This window comes from Caretta caretta, chromosome 10 (genome assembly GCF_965140235.1).
Source record: "Caretta caretta isolate rCarCar2 chromosome 10, rCarCar1.hap1, whole genome shotgun sequence".
In the NCBI taxonomy this organism is placed as follows: Eukaryota; Metazoa; Chordata; order Testudines; family Cheloniidae; genus Caretta; species Caretta caretta.
In genome coordinates, this window is record NC_134215.1 from 5,990,527 (window position 1) to 6,004,478 (window position 13,952).

Genomic DNA, 13,952 nt, shown 5'->3' on the forward strand with positions numbered 1-13,952 from the left:
CTGAAGCAGCTGGTAATGGCTACTTTTGGATACTGGACTGGATGGATCACTGGTCTGAGCCACCCTGGGAATACCTATGTTCCTAATAACAGTGGGGGTGCCCAAACAGTCAAGCTGATTCCAAGAGTGGAATTGCAAGTGGTGATACAGATCAGGAATGAGGTAGATTGTCAAAGCTCTGTGGGAACTCAGAGCTGGTCTGGAATAATAGAGTCAGGGGTATCACTGGTTAGGACCATGGTGCTTTGGCAAGGCTGTTTGTGGAAGCTGACAGAGTACCTGCGTGGACTGGTCCTCGCTCCAGCTAGTGCTATATTTTGCACTGCAAAAATATCAGATTCACTCCCTTTTTAAACTAGGAGACATCTTGGGTCAGTTTTACATCACAAGCTCCAGAGACACAGAGCCCTCTTTCAAAAATCAGTCCTGGCTGTAAAGCAAACTAAGCCTAGAATCGCAACATTGAACAAACATTGCTGCAGGAGCCAAAGCAACAGAGTGTGGAGCAGCGGCCGCAGGAGAAAAACTAGACCTAATGTCTGTCAGAATAGGTTGCTAGAGAAGGTATTGCCGTGCGTTCTTTTCTGTTTTAGAGCGATTGCTCCCATGAATAGGTAAGTGATTATCTGAAATTAATCAACACCCCCCCCGCCACCTCTTTAGACCTTCCCTTTTCAACCTGTATTGTCCTTATGATTTATAATTAGGGAAGCTGGCAAGGACAGTGCCTGTGATGATGGTGATATATGCATGTGCATTAGTGGAGTATCCCTTGAAGGGAACATTAATATTTTAACATCACTCCCTGTCACTGATCTTTCCTCTGGGAAGCCAACCTCCGAGGCCCCAGGCATTGGCCACCCCTTAGCAGAGGGGCGTCAGTCAGTGGCATCCGAACAGGACGCTGGTGCCAGGAGAAGGGGCAACAAAAAACCCTTTACTGAAGATGTACACTGGACTAATGATGCTTGCTCTGTTTAGTGAGCTTCGCTAGAGCTTTCTTGTCAACAGGAAGAGATACACTTGACTAAAGGCAGTCAGTTCTTAAAGGCCCAGTACAAGTAATGGTTACCGTAGCACATTACAGGGTGGGTTCAAAAAATCAGCTGTATGTCCTCTTACAGGTGTCAGGGTGGGTGCTGGCAGTCTGGGTCAATGGTGAGAACCAGGCTGAGGGGGCCAGGAACTGAACAGGGGGCCAAGGGTCAGAGCTAGAGTCAGGAACCAGAGCCAAGGGTCAGAACTAGCAAAGGGAACCGGAGCCAGGGGTCAGAGATGGAGCCAGGAAGGGAACACAGGGCTGAAACAGGACAGGAACAAGGCAAGGCCTGGAGCAGGGCTGGAGCCGGACAGAAGCAAGGCAGGGGAAAGGCTGGAGAAGGACAGGAGCAAGGCATAAGGAAGAGCAATCGCAGCTGCCAACAGAAGCACTGAGCCGCTGGTGAGCAGCTACTGCTGCTGTGCGGAAAAGCAGGTCTGCTGGCTCCCTTCAGCCAATCCGGCAGACCTACCAGTCAGGTGATCCCACCGCAGCCCAGCTGAGCTCATTAATCAGCCTGGAGGTTGTTCAGGTTCCTCTCTAGGTGCTCAGTCCTGAAAACAGGCCGGACAGACCTTTATAGCCAACCATTTAAACATAAAGCAGACAAATAGAGCAAAGTCACCAGCACTTTCCATCCAAGGGCAGCAAAGAATGGCCTTCCCTGCCTTCAGGTACGGAAGTGTCATTGCCACTTAACTAATGGGCAAACTGAGGCAGACACTTGTCCGAGGTCACATAGTCAGTCAGTGGCACAGTCAAGTGAGAACCTGCTGTTGATAGATGTTTGGCTGCGTGTGGGTGTTCTCTGTGTGCTGTCCTAGATCTGTGCAGAAAGTTGGCACAGCAACCCTCATCCGAACTGCCCAATGACCACAAGATCCGATAAGGTATGAAGGCCCCCGGCCAGGTTTATTGTCGACGAAGCGTGGTGATGGTACCTGGAAGACTCTACGAGGATACTAAGACATATATGCCCCTGACAATGGACACAGCTCAGTCAGTGGCAGAACTTTCCACTGCCCCCGAAGACTGGCCAGAGACATTCCCTCTGAGACGCCATTTTATACATCAGTACGAACAAGTTATGTATTGCCCCTTTGATGTAGTTAGTTGATACCCTCTGACGTAGCTGGTTACCACCCATCACCTTGTACATCTCTATCCATTACACTGTTATCCTGACATTATCTGTAGGAGGGGTCAGTGTGTTCCTGTTATCTTTGGGGAATGTGTTTGTACCATTCGTGGTATGGGATGTTCTAGTACCACCCTTCTGAAATGTGTTTGCATGTGTGTTTTGTGCCTAGCACTTTTTAGGAATGTGTGTTTCTGCAATATCAACCCTGTTCTTGCCAGATTCTGTGAGCAGGGCTGGCCTCTTGCTAACTTTGCTTTATATCAGCAAAACTTTGACCACTACTTTAGGTCAGGCCTTGGGCCTCATACCAGGCCTCTGATACAAGGGCTTATGTCTCAGGCTCTCTTCCTACTACACCTACTATGTTATCTACTAGACAACTCTGCCTCTTTGGAAGCAGAGTGACCCAGAGGTGACAATTTGCCCTCTGGTTCCCAAACAAAAGTTTTAAACGTTACACAGGAGTTCTGCAATCATTCTTGCAGGATCAGAGGCTGACAAATCAAAAGGCCCAATAAATCCCTGGTGGAAGTTTGTTGTCTTCTGCAAAAGTACACCAGGGATGAATTTGGCCTAATGCGTGCAGTGCACTGAGCCACATCATTTGGGCTTCTTTATGATCATCAGAGTCCCGCTAGAAAAAAAAAAGAAGAAGAAGAAGAAGCAGTGACCCACTAAATGAGAGCTTTTAGGCCTCTTTTCAAGGCGAGTGCCGTGATTGGTGGTGGTGGGAAAACCCCTAAGAAAGAGCCTTGGTTACCATAGACATTAATAACGCAATCTGTGTGTTATGAGCTATCATTTCCCAGCTCACAAGAAACACCTTATTTCCTGCTTCATTGGTCCTTGAACACTGATTGTATGCAGTTCGTCCTCTCCCTTCTTCAGTTGTTAGAAAACAGAAAGAAAAGAAAAAAAAACACCAGTAGCATTTTTCTCAGTTCCCCTAAGATTACATGACGTATGAAAAATAATGCCTGACTCAAAGGGCTGTACGTGCAACAGAGGATCTCGTCATTCCTACTTTTGCTTCTCACTCTTGTGATTAGTTCAAAATCCTGATTATAAGTAGGTGACAGTTACTAAATAAGAATGCCCAAGATGATGTAATGCAGAGATTACACATGAGCCCAGCAGATAGAGTGCAACGCTGGGCATCAGAAAGCCAAAGGTGCTGTCCCTGACTCTGACTCGATCTCAGTTTGGGCAAGTCAATGCCTCATGTCCCGCCCATAAAATGGGGATAGTGTGATTGCAAAGCTCTTTGGCCCAGATCCTCAAAGGTGTAAGGTAACTAACTCCCACTAAAATAAATGCCTAATGACCTTTGCAAGTCTGGGGCTTTGCGCTTATATGTGTACAAGCGCAGAGTATTGCATATTCTTCCTTTTTGTAAAGCACTGACCACTGGGGTTGTCACAGAGTGCCCTTTAAGAGGGGTAGGGCTGAGCTGCACCTGTGCCAGGCTTTGTCCACCTCCCCAGGGGAAGGGAATGAGACCTGGGATCACCTGATGGAAGCATGTGACTCAGAACCGAGCCTGCTGGGAGTTGTAACGGTAACAGGCAGCATGTGTTCAGGGAGCAGGCATTTGAGGAGGGAGGCTGCTGGGAGGACAGGCAGAGCGAGCAACTTGCAAGGAGCAGGAGCCTGTTGAGGGATGAGCCTCAGCTGAGGTCCCTGCAAAGAGTAGGAAGAGGGCTAGAAAGGACTGTGCAACTGGAGAGAAGGCTGTAAGATGGGAAAGTCTAATTAAAGGATTGCAAAGACTTTTGAGCTGGAGGGAAACTGAGGCAGTGGTGGGACCCAAAGCCAGACTGGGTATGCTCTGCTACCATGGTGCTCAATGCTGCCTGTACCCATAATAGAGTAACGCTCAGTCCCTCCCTCTAGGAGTTGACTGCAGCACCCTTTCTGCTGTTACACATGCGGTGGGTGAGGATTGCAAAAGTGTCTGAGAGTCCAAATCCCACTGACTTCAAAGGGGGCGGGGGGACAAACTGCTTTGGGGGCATTTGAAAATCCCACTCCATCACTTTAATTAGTGGAAGGAAGATAAGAATGTGTGTTCTGGAAACGGTGTGGGTGGGTTTTCATATATACTTGTCCTTAGCAGACATGGGCCTGGAATGCTCCCTGTACACACACATCAGAGGTTTCAGGTGTCTTTTGAGGTGGCCCTTGGGTGCAGGCTCCTCTCTAAGTCCATGTGAATGGAAGGTCATCTAGGGTTAACGACTCTCCATTGCTAGCTCTTTGCTGGGTGTGAGGATGTCTCCTGATGCCCACTGTGTGTTTCAGAGCATTGTGGAGGCTACAGAGCCAATGTGAAGGCACAGGACAGTTTTACAATCAAAGTAGCCTTCTCAGAAGAACATGGAGATTGCAGATTGCTACAGAAACATGCAGACATCTGCTAATGCGCCACGACTGTGATAGTTTGTGGGATGCGTGTGTGAGATGGAGTTACCCAGAGACGTCTGTGAATTTCAATGTATTCAATGTACAATCCTATTCAGTTAGCCAGGTCACAGAGCAAGCAATGCTTTCCCATGTCAATATGCTAGACCAGGCAACTCTGTGCACAATAGAACTATGAAGGCTATTGTACCACTCTCTGACGGGAAGTTAAATACTCCCATTCAATTCAATAATTTGCTGATGACCACCTTGAAAGCATCCTTCTAGGGGGATGGGTCAGAGTCCAAGCCCTGTTATTTTGCAGTATGGAAACAGGGCAAGCCACAGATCTGAGTCAGTTTAGTCTCTAAGGTGCCACAAGAACTCCTCATTGTTTTAGATCTGCATAGGGAAGTATGGATGCATTAGCACGACTGTGAGACTTGGGTCCAGCAGTTAGAAACCCAGGTTTACAATGCAGTGTGGATGCTCAAGCATGGGCTTGAAAATACCGAGCCCCACAGACCCAGACTTAGTGTGCACTACAGACATACTGGTCTATATCACTATTTTACAACACCTAACACGTCATTTTGGAGAGTAAGTGGGTGTAAAAGCATTTGTGTATAACACCATTTGGTCAACTCTCAGCGGTAGCGGTTAGTTTCCATTGTGGAACAAGCTGGGAATTCACACCCAAAATCAGTGGATTCTGGCAGATTCGTAAAGCTTGTGCATTTGTGGTAGAGTCTAGCTCCTCTGGCACATTGACCATATTCCTCATGGGGGAACCACACTACCATAGTTTGAATTCCTGATCACCTGCTATCACTAGAATCACCCCAGCAATCAGAGACAGACCTGCTGAATTTCAGTCATCGGAGCCTAAGAATTGCCACACTGGATCAGACCCATGGTCCATATTGTCCAGTATCCTGTCTCTGATGGAAGCCAGCACCAGGTTCCTCAAAGGAAGGTGCAAGAAAGCAGTAGCAGATGTAGGGTAACCTGCTGCCCGTGAAAGTCTCATCCTAATCCCTGACAGAGATTCTCTTAAATCCTGAGGCATGGAAATGCAAAGGACAACATGGCTTTTCATGTTTGTCAAGTGCTTTGTGGAGGAAAAGCACTGCAGGAGAAGGGCTGTGTAGTGACACAATTAAAGGTTTGCACACAACTCTGTGTACTAAAAACACTTAAACAGTTTGCCAGAACCTTTCTGCTTTAGAGTAAAAAAAGACCATGATCTTGACAGACAGGAGACTAGCTGTGTTTGTAATTCCCTGCTCATATTATCCAGGCAAATAGGTTTTCAAAAGCTGCTACTTAAAGGGAAAATACAAACATTCTCATTTGAAGAAAATATCATGGCAAGAACAGACGCTTGTATTCCGGTATCAGCATCTGCTGCAGTTCGGGACTGCAAATATAGCTTGAAAACATATGGTAGACAATGACCCCATTGTGACAAGTCAAACCTACTCGTTGAAGCACAGAGTGTAAGTTGACTCAACTGCACAATATATGATAAAGAACCATCAGGCAAGAGCCCAGGGCATCTTCCTAAATCTGAGAGGTTCAATACATATGTCTTTGATCCCAAACTCTATGGGGTAGAAGCTGCGTCTTCTAGTACGTGTGGACAATGTCTAGCGCATTGGGAGAGCTACTGGAATATTACTACTAATCAATATTATTTATTAATATATGTTTCCTGCAAGCTCTTAGAGCCTTTGCTTTTGTGGGAGGAAAGTGCTGATCTCCAGTGGTGGCCACATCTATTATTTGGTTTCTTGGCCTTTGTCCTCCATACCTGTATCAATCCCGCCACGTGGCAGGTCCAGATTAGCTCGCCATCCTGGAATATGCTTTAGCTGACCCAACATCTGGAACTACATTTGTCAGGCCCACCATTAGGCAGTCTAGATTGTGGGACTATTCCAAGGTATTTCTGCAGAGATCACTTTTTAAAATAGTGATTTTCAAATAATTAGCCAGACCGAGCCTTAAATTTTGCTGAAACTCAGAAGAAAAATATAAAGTTAATTAAAGCCACAAGCATAAAAGCCTCTGGAGCGAGCAAGATTTTAAACATATCCTCCAATTAACTGGGCATATCATTAATCTATGATGGGAATATTTCTATTATTGAATGTGCATGACTACTGGAAAATATTATTCTGTTTTTCTTCATTGTTGGTATATTTATATATGCATTCTGAGGCCTCGATGAAATAATAATGTAAAAAAAGCAATAGAAAAGTTTCAATTTTTGTTAAATTGCACAAGACTTTCCACCAGGGTGAGGATGTTCTGTTTCCTGTATCTTCAAGGAGTTAGCTCAGAAAAAGGCAGACGAAGCTCTCTGTGGGGACAGGATGAGAGAACAAACAACACATGGCAGATGTTAATCACATTGCTTAGCGCACTATGGGTAGGCACTCAGGTGAAGTGTAAGAACCTATATCGAATAGACTACAGCAATCATTTTTAAGACAGAGCTGACACAGTATGTTCAAGAAGACCCACATTGTCCTGTTTTCCCACGGAGAGTTGGCTTAGGTCCTTTTCTTTCTTGTGTTTCCCGAAATGCACAATAAAGGACATTTAGAATAAAATCTATGGTTGCTCTTTGTGTATGGAAAAATATCACAATGGGGACAATAAGTATTTTTATTTCATTTATTGCAAAACCTAAAAGAAAGGAGGGAAAAACAGATGAAAAACTATCAAGTTTCTGTCTCAAACTGTCTTTTTTTAGGTTTCAGAGTAGCAGCCGTGTTAGTCTGTATTCGCAAAAAGAAAAGGAGGACTTGTGGCACCTTAGAGACTAACCAATTTATTTGCGCATAAGCTTTCGTGAGCTACAGCTCCGATGAAGTGAGCTGTAGCTCATGAAAGCTTATGCTCAAATAAACTGGTTAGTCTCTAAGGTGCCACAAGTACTCCTTTTCTTTTTGTCTTTTTTTAGAGAGACCCTTTGGGTCGGAATGATACTTGAGTAATAAGGTGGGAGGGCAAACTCCTAGGTATCATACATCAGACGCTACCGTGACTCAAAGAGGCATTCAATCCAGCTGATCAGCAGACAATCCCCTGGGAGCCACATCCAAAGGGTCATAGGCTGGAAGAGGTGGCCAGTTGGCCAGGTTTCTCTCCTTTGCAAGAGTGAAGGGAAGAGAAATGTTGATACCAGAGTGGGGGTGAGACTGGGTGGGAGGAAAAAGAAAGCGTGGTGAACTAAGAATAAGTCAGACTTGGGTGGGAGTGCGGGGAGGAGCTGGAAAAGCTGGAAGAACTGTGGGGTGGGAGAAATCTGTTTTGTTGGGGGGGGGAGGGAGAGGCTGTAGAAAACAATTCCTCTTGGACTGGCTCTGAGCTTTGGAGCGCCTATTAATGCTGTGCCATTAATCAAAGGAACACTGTGAAACACTGCACTTCTCAGCAAATTCCATTAACTCCTTGGTTGGGCGGGAGGTGGTGGAAGAGAGGAGAAAATTAATTACCACATCCTGTATAAATAGAAATAACTTCTGGCAAGAGAACCAATTATATAATTAGGCTAATCACACCCCAAAATATTGTAAAATCACTAATTGTGTAACGAGTTACGTAGCACAGGAAGTGGTCATCGCCAGTGCATATAAATAGGCAGAGGGCAGAAGCCTAACTCATATCATTTTCCGTACTGCCAGGTTCCAAAATACATTGTCTTCTAACAGCCCTGCTAGCTAGGCAGACTGAAGCCTGGTAGCATAGTTCCACTTTATACCTGACATTGGAATACGCACTCGGGGTGAAATTAATCCCTTCACAGAGGGCCAGTTTAATGCTCTATTTAGATGGATAGGGTTGGTGAGGTCCAATATCTTTTACTGGACCATCATCTGATGGTGAAAGAAGCATATTTTGGAGCTTACACAGAGCTTTCCCAGACCTGAAGAAGAGCTCTGTGTAAGCTCCAAAGCTCGTCTCTCTCACCAACAGAAGTTGGTCTCTCTAATAACCTGGGACCAACACAGCTACCCTGCAAACTCTGTTCAAATGGCTCTTGTCTCCATAGTAACCGAACACTTCATAATCAGTAATGGATTTTATCCTGACAGCACTCCTGGGAGGTGCTCGGCAGTATTATCCCCATTTTACAGATGCTGAACTGAGGCACAGAATGGGTTAAGTGACTTGGCCGAAGTCACACAGAACTGACCCAGGAACTGAAGCTATGACTCCTTAAGTCTCAAGTCAGGGCCTTGTCCACCAGTTTATCCTTCCAGCTCTCCTTTCTGCCCAGTAAAGAAGGCTTGAGTGGGATTTATATGGCAGAAATATATGTGCCTAAGCAAGATGTAGTCGAAGCCAAAATATCCCACTACACGTGTGACTTTGAGGCCATAGGGAGTTGCTATAGAAACGGCTACATATATCACCCACAAAATGATAAAAACAGATTGTTTCTTCCCCTCTGAGAGAGGGAAATAGGCTGCTCTGCAGTCAGGGTGTGATCCTGTGAGGGGCTGACAGCTTCTTGCGAGTGACTAGACTGCAGTGGGGCCTGAAGGGCACTCAGCAGCCAGTGGAAATGGGCTCCGTGCTCTGTAGCATCTGGAATGTTAAAATCTTATTTTCGAAAGACATGGCGTCCTATTATTCTGTCAAGGCCAAATCCAGAGAGCCTGCTGCAATTCTTCCTCAAACCAGCTTCCTCTAAAGTAAGGGGGTAGGGAACTATCTGGTGGATACGGTACTGAATTAGACGGACTATGGTTCTGATCCAGTGAGGCAATTCCGATAGTGCTATGGAAGGGAGAACACAATGAAATATGACATTTTAATAATAAAGAAAGTATATTATAATGAGCAGAGCAGGTCAAATAGTACTAAATGAACCAAAAATCAGGAGAATTAAGACAATTTTGGTTTGCTAATCCTTAGCGAACCCGTCCAGTTGACAGAGAACAAGCTCCTCATTCTTAAACCTTTGCTGATTAGCTTGGCTGAATACATTTCAAATGATGGCTTGGTCCCAAACTATTCGCTTTGACTGGTTGCCAGTGGAGGTGGACAATTGGTCACTAGAATTGGTCACTACTTGCTGATTGCATTAAGGCAACTTTTTGACAGGAGAATAGTGAATGAAAAAGAGCAAATAATGGATGACTTTTTTTGGTACAAATATTGTTATTTATTATTTACCTTATCATAGCACCTAGTATCCCTACTCATAGACCAGGACCTTATTATGCTAGGTGCTGTACAAATATTGAACAAAAAGACTGTCCCTGCCCCAAAATGCTTACAATCTAAGTATAAGACAAGAGACAACAGATGGCTACAGACAGACTGATGGGGGGAGTTCAAGAAAACTTTAAGATTAAACTCGATAAGTTTATGGAGGAGATGGTATGATGGGATAACATGGTTTTGGTAATTAAATATTCATGGTAAATAGGCCCAATGGCCTGTGATGGGTTTTTAGATGGGGTAAGATCCAAGTTACCCGGGAAAGAATTTTCTGTAGTATCTGGCTGATGAATCTTGCCCATATGCTCAGGGTTTAGCTGATCGCCATATTTGGGGTCGGGAAGGAATTTTCCTCCAGGGCAGATTGGAAGGCCCTGGAGGTTTTTCGCCTTCCTCTGTAGCATGGGGCACGGGTCACTTGCTGGAGGATTCTCTGCTCCTTGAGGTCTTCAAACTACAATTTGAGGACTTCAATAGCACAGATATAGGTGTGAGGTCTTTTTTAGGAGTGGTGGGTGAAATTCTGTGGCCTGCATTGTGCAGGAGGTCAGACTAGATGATCATAATGGTCCCTTCTGGCCTTAATATCTATGAATCTATGAATCTATAAAACAATTTGATCATATTGGTCAGCATGATAGGCATTGATTTCAGCAGCTTAGACATTGTCAACTTTCAAGAATTAGTAAACTTTCAAGAAACTTTCATGGTTAATGAACTTTTCCATTGAATGCCAGCTGCTGTATGGATATTCCTGAACAACAAACAGGATGACGTCCCAAAGAGCAGCAAGTCAAATTCAAGTCATTCATTGAGGCAGCTGCTCTAATTTACATTGGAGTATTGGGGAATAATTAAATACCTGAACCTTAAAATTGAATAAAATACATCAAAATTCAACAGGCAAAGTTACTGACAAGGCTTTTTAATGATTTACAAACAGGATGACAAGGTTTTGAGCAAAAAATCCCCTGAAAAAACGTTTGAAAAAGATGAAAACATGTGGACGTTATGGACATTAGAAGTTTTTAAGGCCTGGTTTGACAAAGGCCTGGCTGGGATGATTTAGTTGGTGTTGGTCCTGCCTTGAACAAGGGGTTGGACTAGATGACCTCCTGAGATCTCTTCCAACCCTAATCTTCTATGATTCTATGACTTGGTAACCCCCGGTAACTTTTCTACTCAAATAGAAAATAAGAGTTCCATTAATGAATGATGAGGAGTACTTGTGGCACCTTAGAGACTAACAAATTTATTTGGGCATAAGCTTTTGTGGGCTAAAACCCACTTCATCAGATTCATGGAGTGGAAAATACAAGTAGGCAGATATATATACACAGTACATGAAAAGATGCGATTTGCCTTACCAAGTGGAGGGTCAGTTCTAGTGAGACAATTCAATTAAAGTGGAAAAGGGCAATTATCAACAGGCTCCATGCATCTGATGAAGTGGGTTTTAGCCCGCAAAAGCTTATGCCCAAATAAATATGTTAGTCTCTAAGGTGCCACAAGTACTCCTCATTGTTTTTGCTGATACAGACTAACACAGCTACCACTCTGAAACCTGTTAATGAATACGTTAGGATGATCCACGTGTACATGTCAAGAATATTGCTGAATGGTAGAAAATAAAGGACTAGGTGGTGTTAATTCAATGAGGAATGTTAATGATTTATAATGACATAGAATGGTGAATGAAAAACAAATCATGAACATTTGGATACATGGATAACTGGGCACATGTTAAATGATGTTAATTGGGGGAAAGCTAATGAATATGTGATGTGGAAATGTATAAGAACCAAGTGAATGAGGGCCCAACTCAGAGAAATGCCAGACAGGAAACTGAAGGAATGAGACTGAAGGAGCAGAGCAGAGACTGTGATAATGATCATGAAGTGGAGAAGAGCTCCCCAGTACCCTGGAACATGGTAACTTGGGTCCCTAACTCTTCCATCTGATCTGTTTATTATCTGGCATAAATATATGACCAGAAATTACAAGTTACAATAATTCTGTCTGAAAATTTATAAAGATGAAAATTGATTATGCCTAAATTGGGTGAACATGTGACTCATTTTCCCACCTTACAGGGGGCTGAGCAGGCCCTTGCATGGACCTAAAATACAGAGAGTACAAAGATGGCCCTAAGGATGGGTACAAAGTAACTGAGATTCATTCCCTTTGCATCGGCATGTGTTTCTGTCACTAACATCGAGCATCAGACTCCAAGGTATGATCTGCCATGATCAACAACAGCAGAGCAATTGACAAGAGAACAATAATGATATTAGGAGGCCAAGCAACAAACACTCTGCAATTAGCCCAGTACATATTTTTGGTATCAGCTACATCTCATGGATGAGCCTCATCCTCCTTCTCAAGGAGAAATGTGCAATTAATAAGCATTTTATACAGTGATAAATATTCTTTTAATCCGTATTACTCTTGAGACCGACATTCGAGATGTAATTTTACTTAAAAGGACCAGCAGAACCAAGAAACGACCCTGCAATTATGTAGCAAAATATCACATAAATACTTTCCCTCTTTGTGGAGACTACTTGGTAATTATACTGCAAATCACCTGGAACGGAACCACAAAGATTAAGTGAAATATCTTCCAGCCTTCAGATCTCATCTTTAATGCTCTAGTTTAAAACACAGTTGGAACCACATATTGTAATCTTGGATAATCATAGTGTAGGCAGGATCAGGGATTACTAATTACAATGGGCCCAATTTTAAAAGGTATTTAAGCACCTAACGATGCAGATAGACACCTAGTTGTATTTTAAAAAAACACTTAGAATGGATAGAAGACCAGACCTTAGGAGACACATCCACATTTAAAAATCTGGCCCAGTGCTGTTATTACGGATTTATTTGTGACCTGTGAAAAGTTGCGAAGCTGAAATTTTTTATGTGGTGGTTCTAAGCTTTACCTATGGATAACAATAATTATTTGTGTTATAACTACTCTGGTAATATGTTCCCTGCCTTACTTCATTAATTTATGCAAACTTTTTGTTTGTTTTTCGGACTGCATTTACACTTCTGGAACAATGGCTCCGATTAGTATGTAAAAAGAAAATAAGTAATTAGGGAAGCTGAAGCTATTGTATACATGGTTCATGCTCCTAGCACTTGCATGTATTCAACCATTAGCATGTGAATAAGACAGTGATGAGACTGTTGGCCATGTATTCCATTTACTGGAATAAGATTATCTTGCTGAGTTTGAAGTAGAAGTTGAATAATTGGGTCACAAAGGTAAATTAAACTATTAGGCTTTAGCAAGTGAAACCTCCATCTACATCTACCATGGGGCATAAAGATACTTATATTCCACATTCTGTTTCAGAAAAGAAAACTACATATTTCATTTGTATTGCCATTTAATGAAAAAACAATAGCAGTGAAATGTTAAGTCTGTGCTTTCAGACCCAAATAGGACAATTTAAAACTCTTGCATTGTATATTATTTTAAAAATCCTTATGCTGTTATGACCCTGCTGCAACCTCCACATACACGCTGGCCCAATCTGCATTAATTTAGTGTCCTACTGCATCATTAACTCCAGCTTTAAACCTGCCTACACTTAGGCTTGATAGTAATAGGGCCTAGTAAAATTTGAGTGAAGGGAAGCAATTCAGAGGCAAGTTAGAAATGACCTGAGATTATGTTCTAACTCATGTTGTAAACACGTTTTTGGTTTTAACACTGTTTTTAGACAAAATGTGACTATTTTGACAGAATGCTATCTGTATGGATAGTTATTAGAATGATATTCACACAGCTTTATTTTAGATTATGTTTATTATTAAACAGCCAATGAGATAGTAAAAAATATTTAAGTATGGTAGCGGAAATATAGATATGGTAAAAGGTAGGCTTAATGCTAATTAATTAAGGGGTGTTATTACAACTGATTATGTTAGCAGGCTAATTTTAGATTAGCACTGCTCATCTACCATCAAGGTACCATTAGAGAAAGGATTATATATCCATTCTTCTCATCTAGCGACTGATCACTCTGGGATGCACCATTTCTGGGATGCATCTTGGAATGTGAATATAAATGGAGCCCATGGTTATATTGTAATGCCTGCTGGCTTTAACTAATTATT